At 44.3% G+C, this 13,606-nt stretch overlaps 1 protein-coding gene across 8 annotated transcripts in view; it reads right to left on the bottom strand.

Moving 5' to 3' along the window:
* Positions 1-13,102, bottom strand: part of LOC143900330 (disks large 1 tumor suppressor protein-like) — a 332,595-nt gene extending 319,493 nt beyond the window's left edge. For 6 of the 8 annotated variants that reach the window (XM_077411537.1, XM_077411543.1, XM_077411545.1 and 3 more), the window contains exon 1: positions 12,048-13,101. The gene's annotated coding sequence lies outside the window, so the exon portion shown is untranslated. Of the gene's footprint in view, positions 1-12,047 lie in introns of all 8 variants that reach the window. The other 2 variants (XM_077411538.1, XM_077411540.1) reach the window with 2 other exon arrangements.
* Positions 13,103-13,606: the final 504 nt, after the last annotated feature.

The following is a 13,606-nucleotide window of genomic DNA, read 5'->3' as shown; positions in this document are numbered from 1 at the left end:
TTTGAAATACATAGATCATACGACAATTCTTGAGGAGATAGACAGAACAATGGAGCAAATTGGAACATCAGATTCAAAAGCGTCAAAATACATAAGAATACTATGGTCTAATCTCCGAATCAAACATAACAATCTTTTTTATGTGCCTGTGTAATTCTCTATATATTTGGTTTTATTGCCTAATATCCATATCTATACCCTGCATTCATAGCTCTATAGTATCTATTTACGAAATAGCGCCGGGTTGTTTTCGTCGTAGACGATTTGCAAACTTCGGTCTCAGCCAATATACATTTGTGTATTTACTTGCGAGTAAAGTAGCAAATAAAGAAACGAATAAAGTCGCGGTAAAGTCGCTCGATAACCAAGCGCGCGGACAAACTTCGCGGCCGCCGCGCTACATTTCCTCGTCGAATTTCTACGGCTTCTCGCACAATATCCATTTTTCCGGAAAACTTTCCGGGCTCGCTTCTGAATTCCAGACGGTGGCGCGTCTGACCGTAAGTACGTGTCGGCTACCACTGCGCGAAGAAATACGCATTGTGGTAAGCGGGACTCGAGAACGACGAAATATGGCCGCTAGCGGTGTACTACGCGGGTAGATGTACGACGAGAAAAGGAGCATTAAGAATGACGGAACGCAGTGGCGAAATAGCCGCGGGATTTCATTATGGTAAGAACGTCGTCCCGGCGCGGGCGGACGGAATATGAGTCTCTGTAACGAAACGACAACGCTCGTGTGGCGCGTGGCGCGCTACCCGTGGGCCTGTAATAACCGGATCTAAATCCCCGGCCGGTCGCTTTCCCGCATTAATCAAAAGAGAATTTCATTCGTGCCCGGCTGCGCCGAAAGTGCTGGAAAAATAAAAGAGGATTGATTTGTCGCTATGTTAAAAGTTTAAAAAAATCGCGTCTCGGTTTCTCGCGGAATTGTTCGCGATCACCAAAATTTCAACTGCGATCATTACGTCAATTTTCGTTATACTTAACGTCGGTGTGGTCGAACGACGAACTCTGACCCGTTCCGAATTTTGATACCATGGACATTAACGCAGTTAGTCGACTTTCGCGAGGGATGATAGACTGCGGTACGGGGGAGGAGGAGCAGGTGGAAGGGAGGGAGAGGCGTGGAAGGTAATGGCAAAATATAATAGTGTCGCGCCGGCAAGATAACCGCGGTCACTTTAGCCTGCAAACTTCAAAGTACATTACACTGCCATTATCGTTCCTCTCCGTTTCTCCAGCACCCGCAGTAGAAATGAGAGAGAGAGAGAGAAAAAGAGAGAGAAAGACAGACGCGGGGAAGGAAAAGGCTAATATGATTTACGTTTCGACTTCTCTGCTAGTCTGGGTCTAAACGTGATCCTTTTCAGAGACGGGTATGCGCGAGACAAAATTGGCTTCCCGATTCTTTCAACGATATTTCTTCGCTCAGAGCTCAGAGGCCTCGAAGCATCGCCTCTATCTTAGTATCCTGAACGACCCTTCTCGACGCCGCCAGACGGCATACGTCATCCATGACGACGGTAAAACGCGGCCGGAGTTTTCCCGGGTAGAAAGAAGATTTTCTGGGTGGAATATCATTTGATATTCGTCACGCGGGGGGCACGTGCGCGAAATTGAGTTATAGAAAAACGCTATTCAAAAATACCTGGGGAAATCCAAAAATAATTGCGACGGTAAGAAGACTCACGCGTAGGTATGATTTATCATACCTAACGTATAATATCATCGGGATTTAAAAACACGTAAATGAAGGGAGAGGAATATTACTATTCTCGCCGGACAGGAGCTGTCTTGAATTAAAACTAACAAAGCTCAAATCTGTTAATGGTTATGCAAGTGACCGACAGTACAAGCAGCATTGAGATTCTTGCGGAAGAGATATTAGATTTCGCATGGAGATATGCGCGGAATGCAAAGGCAATGTTTGTTTTCACGTGAGCTGGATATCGATCTATTGTCATATGACGTCAATCCGGGTAAACACGCGCGCGCGGGCGTCCAGTTTCGGAACCGCATAGCACGCCCAATAGAATTTCTCCCGACGACTGGTGGTTTCCAATTAGGATGCGTTTACAGGGGCAATTAACGATGTGGCGGATGCGCGATGATGATGGACAGAACCACGCGCGAGTAAAGAAAAATCGATCCTCCGCGAGATTTCGCCGGAGAGTTTTTCGAAAATGTACATCTAGTTCAACAAGCATAGTGATTGACGGCGAACAAACTGTATTGTTTTCTTTTTTTTTCCCCAGGAACTGCGAAATTCTACTGTTAAATTTTGAATTCGAAAGAAGAGAGACATGTGCGTTTACTAACAATATTTTAGCCATACGTGCAGAATACATGTGACTCTTTTCGCTAGTTTATTTTAAAAAATAAGAAGAGCACACTCTCTGAAATTGCAGAAAACATATGTAATTTCTATAAATATTCACGTGATTCCCACATAAACTTTTGTGCAGTTTGACATGTATGTAACCTTTCTTGCTCTTAAGAAACTCTATTAATAAATTATTACAAATTCCTGCTAAAACTTGGTGTATAAGAACTTCTGCCAGGTATCTTTAATAATAGATACGATTAAATACGGATTGAACTGAATTATTCATAACGCACTAATAGTATAACGTTAATCCTTTTCTTCTTTTAAGAAATCTCTTTTCTTTTATAAACTGGCATTATTGTCAAGTTTGCAAGGGAGCGCAATATAGCGCGTGAACTCATAGAAAGAAAACCGTAGATTAATTAATTAATTATTGTGAAAGAATGTATGAATATGTAGCGAGGTAATCTTCGCCGATGCTAAAAAGCACTTGGTTTTCGTAAAGTTAAGACGCTTAAGGCTCATTGGATATGCGACACGGGGTAACTTTTAACGTGGAGCTCGAATTACAATGAAGCGCCGACATCGTCGTGGTTGTCCCATCTAAATCCCATAAGTACACAATTAATCCCCCTCGGTGCCCGCTAGTCAGCTAAAGGTTATCTTACGATCGGCATTACATGCAAACGCCTAATCAATTTATTTGTCGATTCGTCAATGTAGGTATATATTCATCGTACCTCAGCTATTGTATTTCTACGCTCGAATTTGGATCTATGAAACAGCATCGCGTCAAATTTGGTTCACGCAAATTCTCGAAAAACATTCGAACATAGAAGTCCATTTATCTTCGAAACATGGTTCCGCGGACCTAATGCATTTTCCTTGTAAAGAATATCGCGATATGTTGCGACAGTTTTCCAAATAAATTTACGGCCGTGGACAAGCAAGCGAGCGATCCGTGTGTGCTTACGTCAATGCATATAACTTCTGCTTTCGAGTTGCTATAGGGGTTTTTCTATATATATATTTTTTAACTTTATGCATCTAACACGCGTGGTATCCAACCAAGATAAAGTATCGCGATATAGAAGACACAGCAAAAACATGTTGTCCAAGCGAATGGATGAGAAAGATCATCGAACGCGTATCGTTGTCTTCGGTACGTAAATTTGAGACTAGCGTACGAGCCGCGATATTTCCAGAGCGCCGTATGCGCACGCGGCAGATAGGGGCGACGCTTTTAACGACATCATAAAGCACCACGGGTACACCGGCGGCTCACGTATCCATAGCAGTAGAAAAAAAAAACAGAAAAAAATAATAAAAGCGGCTCCACGCAGCGAGGGTGTTCTCGCATCGTCGCAAGCGTCCCAGTTCCGTCGGCGCGATCCATATTAGATATTGCAACGCTCGGTAGACTCGATTAAACGCTCCCGATTAACGATATTACGTTGAATGCGCAATTTTGAAGTGTCGAACATTATTATCCTGCGTGTGATGCAAAATAGGCTAATCGCTCACGAAAGCTTTCGTTGTATCGAATTTTTCTGCGCAATGAAAATACGAGAATTCGTGACGTACTGTCGGACGTGCTATATGTACGCTGTATAGCGTAAAACCGTCCCCAGCTTACGGGCGATAACGCGAAACAATTCGCAAACTTGCCACCGCCGCGTTCCACGACGTATCGGACCGGAGAGAGATTAGACCCGGATCACTGCTCGTTGTCGAACACGATCCGACACTGCGCCCGATCCGACATTGCCCGCGGCTGATATCTGTCGCTGAAACACACCAGAAACTGGCGCTGCTTGGCCATTAGGCAGGCAGGCATGCGGGGCCCCGGCGCGGCGCGGCGGACCCCGGGGGACGTGTCGGTTCCGTACGCGCCGCGCGACGCCGATATGGATTTCGTTCAATAAAAACCGAGGTGTATCCAACACGGCGCGGCGTGGCATTTCAACCGGAATAACGTGCGACGATAAAACTATCGTCGGCTGCGGTTAACCGTTTAAAAAAAGAAAGAGAGAAAAGGAAAACAACGAATGTTCCTCCGATTGCAATTGAATCTGTTCGCCCGTTGATTTCATCGCCATATAAGTACTACTGATCGTGAATCAGCTAGGTCAACAAAAAATATACTAGAAATTTAGCAAACTGTAATTAAAATGTTAAGGCACGTCTTATATGATTGCTGTAATGAATTGACGTGCGTTTTAGCTCTGTGCTTCGTTCATTGCGATCGATTAAAAAATAAGCTCGGAGTTTCTTAACGAGCTTCGACGAAACGCCTAAGGAACCCAATGATGCTCTCCATGCGCGACATAAATTAAGCTGCAACGCGCGGTAAATATTATTACAAACTTTCTCGAGTAAAGTACGTTTTATAGAAATGTTATTAAACTTCCACTTGGCTTTACAGCTCGCCTCCTTCTCGATTGCAATCTCGGTAGCCCTGACATGAAACAAGACGGGCGGAGAAATGAACTTTCAAAACTCGAGGCAGCAGAGACTTGTAACATTAAAGAGGAAGAAGTTTCCCCTAAAAAAAAAAGGTGTAAGCCTGCCTTACTTCGGAAACGGAGTTTCGTGGCGTCTCCATATTTTCACTTGACATTGACGCGCTGCTATTCGATCTCGATTAAGTCGTTCATTTCAAATTGGCGAATGCAAACTTAAAGTTAACAAAACGTGCGCAGAAATAGCACTCGTTAGTTTAGAAACATGTATAAAAATGGTGAAGACCTTCCTATAAAAAGGTTGTGATATTAATAAATCTGAATATGTTCGAGCACATGCTTGGCTGTATCTGGATTTAATTTTCACTTCCGTCTTTTTGCTAAAATTGGCAAATGCCACGCATATAACTTCTTACGCTCCGTAGATTTAATTTCCTTCGTCGAACCTCGCGTATTTATCTTTATCCCTGCGCCAGGGATTCAGCTTGCGGCAGAGCGCGGCGAAGGAGAACGGCCAGTTATTCGTGGCGCTTCTATTCGAACCCGTCCTCGTATTTATTCATCCCGACATGCAAATACGAGAACGAGGTGTCCCGAGGAATATCGACGGGCCGCAGGTCATAAATATCTTCCGCGATCTAAATCACAAATTAGATCCGCAAACAAATCTGTCGGCGAATTCTTGCTTCCGAGATAGTAACCCATCCCAGCTCGTACGGCGTATGCGGTTACCATACATTTCTAGGAACGTCGTCGCCGGGGTCATCGCCTGTCGGCCAAACGGAAGGGATACCGACCGCGTCTATCCGTGGTAAAAACGCCAAGCTGAAAGAAATTACAAAAAGACCAAAAACAGAATCGTGATTGCCGTCGGGTAAACTCTGGTTCTGCCCAAATAAGATGTCTTTCCGCAATTCATTGAGCAACCAATCCATCGAAGGCCTTTCGATAGCCTGTATAGAGAAACAAGTAGGTATCTCTGGAAACACGAACGACGGACGTTGCTTTATGATTTGACGTAGAGAATTCGCGCGGAGACTGGAGGAAATTCATCCATTTATAAACTTCCCAAAGGATTTAGGATTGATTGTCATCATTCTAGAATATCGATATAGAATGGTCTACGTACAGTCAGATAAATATCTAATATTATTACTATTCTCTCAGGATGATATTACGACTACAGCGAGCAGAATTTATTTAGCTCTTATACACATTTAATTCATCTTTGAATATGTCGCAAGATCTACCGCTGAGGCAAATGACTTCTGGGACCGTCTGTGTATCCTTGGATCTCTGCATGCGCGCTTCCAAATATCACCGGGAAAATTTCCGTCGCATATTCATCCGTCGTTTGCGCAACGAGGGCACCCACGCGCGGTAATTCTCGCGGCGACGTCCCATGCCGGACCGCAAACATTTAATTAAAACCGACTTTCCTGCGGAAGCCAAAAATGACGAACGAGTATTCGCGTATCCTTCTAGCATTCGGCGCAATTCTGCGGAAGGTCGTGGTGAAATTTAAAAGTCCCGGGTTAGCCGTCACCGTCGTCGCCGCTAGAGCATGCCGGAGACATCTTTCTTCCTCGGTTGTCTCTGGAGTGCACGAGACACTCTTTTTCATTCGGCTCTTTCATCTCCATTCCATGTTTCCTCGCTTCTCGTTATTCCCCTGGCCCCACTGACTCGTCACCCCGGCGCGGCGTGCCGTTCCTTCCCGGCCGCCGCTCCCTCTTTCTTCACGTTCCCAAGGATTTTTCCGGCCCGCGTCTCGCCCGCTCCGTAAGTTGCAGCTCGGGAGGATATGACGAAAGTTCCGATCTCCCTCACTTCCGTAACGTTGAATATTCCGTTGGCACGGCACACATATATTATTCGCCAGAAATTTACAACGAGGAAAGGATCGCTCCGCTTGAGAAATGTCGCCCGAATTCGATTTAAATAATTCCGTCCGTGTCCCGGAGTCAACAATGCCGGGAATGCGCAAACGTCGCGTCACAAGAAGTTACAACTTCTATTTCGACTTTTATTTCATCGCGACGTTACTTTACCTTCTCAAAGGGTCACGGAACAACGGGACACATAACAACGCGAAATGAAATAATTTAACGGGGGGATGTTACGAAATTAGCGGCGGCCGGGCTGTCGTTCCCGGGACGGTATTCTCTTCAAGGAGATCCAGTTGAATTAGAGCCACCACGGGGCTATTGTAATCAGTCTTGACGCTCCAGCAGGAATAATTACGATCCTCGTGAAACTCGAGCGGTTCAAATTTGCAAATCCCGGTCTCGTTGCTCGTGAAATTTGTCGGATTAACTTTACAAATTTATCCCCGCGTTTTTCCTCCCGTGCACCCTCTTGCAACCCTCTCGTTCGGGTGTCTCTGTGGATATCTTCAGCGACAAAGTCGATTATAAAGGATTCTAAGCCTTCCACTAGAAACGGCTTAAAATGAATTTCCATGTCTGTTTACAAATAGCTGCAAACGACACCTCATCCCTTTTAATAGTTTCAACAGTTTTTATATAATGGTTAGTTTTAACAGTTTTTTCTTTTCATTCGATAGCCAGATTGATCCGGTTTTTCAATTTACGACGAATTCAACGTGACGCGCGGCATGGATACTTCGCGGACATGGGACGTTTCCGGGCGCGCGACACCGCTCATGTACGCGCTAGAACACGCGTACACGTCGATGCCGCACAGCCAATCCGTTTAGGCAACGCCGCATTTAAATAACGCATTTTCCGTCCGCCACGTTGATAAATATTTAGCTTACTCCGGCACGGTGCGCGGTGCGCGGAATCGATTGAAAGTTTACGAAGAGCAGCGGACGATAGCGCGTTGTGACAGGAACAGAAAAACGGAATTGCTTTTGACGGATTAACTTTTTAAATCGTTCGCCGGGAGTGGGGGGCATCCTGATTGGTTGTTCGTTGAATAAACCTCGCGCGAGAACGGGCTTCATTCGAGCGCGGTTCAATCTCCGGTATACATTCTCGACTCTGACAGATCTCGTCCCCCATTGCGGGATATTATTGTGTTATATGCGCGGCGCGGTGTCGTAATACAGAAAAACGAGTGAACGACCGGATAAGAAAGAGCTTTTCAAAGGGGTTGAGAAACTTTAGACTTGCCCCACAATATATCATTAACGTAAAGACCTCCTGAACCGTAACATACGTCTCCCAGTTCTCTTTAGTCGCGCACAGCGAGCACGAGAGGAATGTAGATTTCTTAGTTTAATTTACATGCGTACTTTTTTTCTCGCTATTTGAAACCAAGCCGCGTTAAAGAGAGAAAGATGTTCGGCGAATTACAAAACCAGCGAGGCACAAGCTTTTTTTGTAATTCATTGCATTTCACAAGCGGCTGAATTCGAACCACTCCGATGCGAGTGTTGACAAAGAGTGAGAGGAGTGAGAAAAAAAGAAGGGAGGGAGAGAGAGTGAGTGCGGGTGAGATACATAGTATATATGTGTATATATGTATATATGCTTCACGCTCGTATGCAAACACATCGACAAGAATATTCGACGAGGTACAAAGCGCGCTGCTCGAATTCGCGCTACTTGCCGATTTTCAAGCAAGAATCGGCGACCGATTGGCGATTTGCATATCCGAATATCAGTTCCTATATACGAATTTGCACGTTTGTGGCAAACCCACGAACACGGAATTAGTTTCAAGCCGCGCAGCCGCACAAATACGTATGTATTTGTATCAGCCAACCGCAAGATATTGAAGCGTGGGATAACGAGATCCATTTCGAAGGACGTCGCCGCAACAGGATGCGGAAAGGAGGTCTAATCGTAGCTTGTTAGATGGACGACATTTTCCGCTAATACCTTTAATTCAACTCGATGATTGGATAGAATCGAATTAATATTCCCATTACTGTCTCTTTATTTACTAAATCATTATGAAAGTGATCAATTCGAGATAACATTCTATTTAATATAGATTTGACAAACAAGAGAAACAATATTCTACATTTATTATCTTATATAGGTATTCTGTATTTTGACAGTTACAAAAATAATCGTTAAAAATGTTTTGCGAGCATTTTTTATAATCTATATATAGTGTCATCGAAATACAAAACTCATATTACCACTGCATTTAGTCAAAATATTTTAGTTGGGATATTGACGGAACATTTTGATCGGACTATTGGATATTTAACATTTGCTTTTGCACGCACCGATATAAAATTGTATATGCATTTGTCTACGGATATATAGGCCGTAGGATAAACTGGTAATTCGAGAAAGGCAACGAATTAGCACAACAAATGTCATAAAAGCAATATTCGATTGAGCGCGGATGTATGCATGGTCGGTCAGAATCATCCACTACATAACGCTATAATGAAGCAAAGCGCAGCTGGCGCCGCGCAATTAGTTTAATTATACATACATACGTATGTATCGTGCACCGTGCATATCAGGGCTGAAAATTCTTCCGCTGTGCGCCGTTCGGCGGACGTCATGCAGGACGGATAAACGTATACCGATGAATATTATATCGGTAAGCAACGTTCAGCACGCGATAAGTCGGCTTCAAATGCGTTTCATCGAATTCCAGCTGCGGATTTTAAGCAATTCAATTTTCACAAATCTCTCAACTCGTTGTTAAGCCACTATTGTTGTCATTATCGCGTCGTGACTTTGATCGTCTGTTGTCGCATCGGCCCGTGCGTCCACCAGTGCCAGTAATTAGAGCGGCGTAACAGGCTCGGCATTTCTCCTTTTTTTTCTTCTCGCTTTTATCAAGTGGTTGACCCGGCGACCTCGATCGTGGGGGCGGACAAAGGGACCAGGGATGATATTTTTTTTGTATCCCGCTCGTTTTTCACGCCCGCCCCGTAATATCGCCCGTCAACTTTACCAAACTTGCCCCAAACTGCGATATCTCTCCGCCCTCTCTCCACCCCGCCGCCGTCGCCCCCGTTGGGCTACTGCTATCCCACTGCTAGCCCGGTCGTCCCTTTTTTTCTATTCCCATTTCCCCGCTACCTATATGGCAGACGCTTCTTTTTATCACGCATGCCAGCAATTTATTTGGCTGATCGTTCTTCCGAGAGTTGGCTATATAAAAATCGTTACACCGACCAATTGTGTTCATCGAACACGTTTTGTTCGTTCGATCGCACGCGTGACGAGACTCCCGGATAATATCAAGCAGGGAAAATGACGGCAAGTAAGAGAAATCGTCCTCTCTTTTTTTTCATCCCTCCCCCCTCCCCGATCTCTCGCTCCTCTCATTTTTTTTTGCGCCGAAAGAGTACCGACGACGGCGTTTTTCATAAATGCCAACGCGCTTTTCCCGAACGGCCCGCTTTATTACGACTGAGAAAAGACGGGATTATTGGACGTTTATCGCCGCGCTACTTTAGTTTTATTGAACGTGGAAAAGCTTCGTTTGTCTTTACCTCGGTTTGCTCACTACGGACATTTATTACGAGCTTTATTACTGGATACGCCAGAGGAATTTCCCGTCGCGAAATGCAACGACGGTTTCTACGTTTTACATCCAAGCAATGATTCCCTAAAATAGCTCTAATATATTACACGAGAGAGCCGTGTAACGTAGATAGAAATGCGACATGGGAATTGCCGCGACACATAATCGCCGCGCATTCTGTAATTATTCATAATACTAAAATCGCAAACAATTAGCCTCCTGTAATACTAATTGGATAAAGATGTAAAACAACTCTTCTTCTCGTTTCTCAACAATTTGTATCCCGTAAATTTCTGAAAACTTTACTGGCTGGTACCGTTGTTCGCGAAGGAGAAAGAAAAAGAGAGAAAGATTTACACCTGCAACAAGAGAATAAATATTCCAACGAGGAGAGCCGGCGTCGTCTTTTATGGAGTTCCGCTTTCGATGTTGTCCCATGAAAATACTTGGAGCTTCGCCGACGGCTTTTCCACCCGCCGCAACAATGGCGCGACATTTCGTACGAACCGCGAAAACAAAGGGGCGACGGTTTCTTGCTCACGCTCCGTCTGTTTTCTCGTTACGATGTTCCGGGAATTCGCTTAACTTTCGACGCGGGCTTCGACTTGTTCCCGCGGTGAGAGACGACATAGTCCGCGCGCGCAGTCGCAGTTCCATTACGCTCGTGGTGCAACAGTTTTACGTCCGGAAGTAACAACTTCTTCTTCTTCCTTCTCCTTTTCTTCTGGATATGCCGTAAATAAAACGGTGGCGCGTAAAGAGCAATGTGGGAATAATGATTCGCGGCGGGAATGCGCGATATATTCCCGACTCCGAGCGCGAAATCGCATAATCATTGCACGCGCCGTGTTTATTATATATATATATATATATATATATATATATATATATATATATAGTCAAGAGTTTCGTTTCTAATCCGATTATTAAACCGGTTAGAACAAGTCGGTTGAATTTAATGCGACTGGGAAGAGAACTCCAAATGTATACTTTACCAGAGAATCATTTCTACGGCAATCGCGGAGCAACAGATGCAACTCGGTCACGTTAATCGAAAATAAAATTGCGACGAGATATCTGTATGACTCGACTAAAATCGAACAGTTATACGAAATGCAATTGCGCTCTATTAATTTTTGCATAGCTTGGAGATTCTCCGTGGAATCGTTATACCTATATTAAATTACTATTTGTATTACATAATGCTAACTTGTTTATACAAATTAAATCCCAGGTTGTGATTATGCGCAATGAGAAGCAAATATTAATTTATTAATTGCCTTTTGGATTGCTGAATAGCAATTGCCAAGCGAAATTATAAGATGTTATTTTAATTTCATATTATTTCCATCCGCTACATTTTTCATTTATGTATCTCATCTCTCTTTTACTAGTATATTTTTATTTTATATTTAATAAGAGAATACTTATAAAAAATATCATTTTACATTCTTATAGGAAAGTGCTTTTTAGAAGAGCACTGAGATACACGATATGTAATTGCCTCTTACATCCTCTAGCAATTAAATCATATAGCATTTACAAGACAGGATTTCTTTCGATTTGAAAAGCATGATGATCGTCCACGAACATACTTCAATTGTAGATTTTCGTATTTCGATTTATATATCGTGTCGATATCTGATTTCTCATTTCTCATTTCAGAGCAATTTTGCCAGCAGCTTCAGTGACTCGGCGTTTCACACATGCAAAAACCGTGTGGGATAAACCGACGCGACGCGACGAAGGAAAAATTCTCCTCTCACGCGCTTCGCTTCCGTTTACGTTACCTTCCTTTTGGCGTTTTATCGTGTCACACACGTGTCACGTACGCCAATTATCGGCGAGGAAATCAGCACCCCTGCGCTCGTTATCCAGGCGCGGGGTGTCGCATACGAATAAAAATTCCACTCGGACGCTCCCTTATTTTCGCACTGTCATCACTACAGTTAATTCGGCCCGCCGCGTGTATCGAGTCCCGAAATTCAAAGAACCGCTCAGCGAGAATGCGGATCTATATGATCGAGGATAGAACCGTGAAGAAAAACTTCCGGAAGAATTTTCCGCGTATGTAAATTCACTCGCGAGCGAGGTGAGATATTTTTTTGCGTGCAAGCTTTCATTACGATTCACATAGATAATAAATTATCTGCTTGAGTAGCAGAATTAATATAGCTTAATCTGTCGTCGCTATGTAAAATCCTATCTGCTTTCAAGGATGTCTCGTCTTAATAATTTCACGCGCGTTAACTTCGGAGAAAGCAAATTTCGGAAGCAACGCGAGTTCACGCAAAAAAAGTACCACCGCCGTTCCAAGTTCCAAGTACGTGTCCGCCCGTCGAAATCGCATCAGCACAAAATTCAGCACACACGAGATGAATCCTCACTGATCACGGGGTGCAACATCAAGAGCGCCTCTCCAGCACACTCGGCTGAACGCGAAGATCGTCGCTCGATCAAGGCGACAAAACTGGGCAAAACTTGAACGAGATATGCTTCTTATCGAGGTCGAGAAGTCCCAGATAAGATATTTGCAGTGCTCGATCGAGCTTTATTCATGTCACACGATCGGATTATCGTTCCCGTATCGAGGTCACTCAGAAATCCTTGTTCAACATAATTAACAAATTGTGTACCACGAAGCACATTAAAAAAAAAAAACACTCCGAAACGCGTAAGTGAGAAACGGAAGGGTGACGAATCCTTGCTTTCGCTATGGCAAAAACGGTATCTATGTACGCGGCGATGAGATCATCGGCGGCGGCGGAACAAGTGGAAAAGGATCGATCTTTCGGGCGATCGGACGACACGCTCGGCAAGTGGAAAGAGTCAACGCCGATGTCCGGCCGTCGTTGTGGCGCGCGGCGAGCCACTGACTGCCTCCACCAATTTCACGCCTTTTCCCTATTCACCCCCACTCGTTGTACACCACCACCTACACCTACATCCCTACCACTTGGGCCAGGTCACCCCCCTTTCCTCAACGACCGCCGGCGCAAACGCCACAACCCCTTGCTCATCCCCCTTCGCGCGGAGGATTCGAGGCCACTGTTCGGTCGTTCTCCCGGCTCGCCCGTGATGCAGTTTCGCTCCTCCTTTTGTCGAGGACCGAACCTACGGGCTCTTTTCCCACTTTTGATGGCTTTACCAGACTTCTTCTCTAGACCCTAAGTCGTAATTTAGATCCTAATTTCGAAGAAGCCCTCTCTTGAGCTTGCGCGTGTTTTATCAATTAGTTTTATTATCAAGGAGTTACAAACTAATTAATAATTACTCTAAAGTAAATGTCTACCCTTAAATATCTGTACAGAGCATTTCAAATAAATTGTATGCTGATATCAAAACTCAG

Source organism: Temnothorax americanus, unplaced genomic scaffold, assembly GCF_048541705.1.
Source record: "Temnothorax americanus isolate GAGA-0224 unplaced genomic scaffold, ASM4854170v1 Scaffold3, whole genome shotgun sequence".
Classification (NCBI taxonomy): Eukaryota; Metazoa; Arthropoda; class Insecta; order Hymenoptera; family Formicidae; genus Temnothorax; species Temnothorax americanus.
The sequence above is the reverse complement of the archived record's forward strand: the minus strand, read 5'-3'. Positions and strand labels throughout refer to the sequence as shown.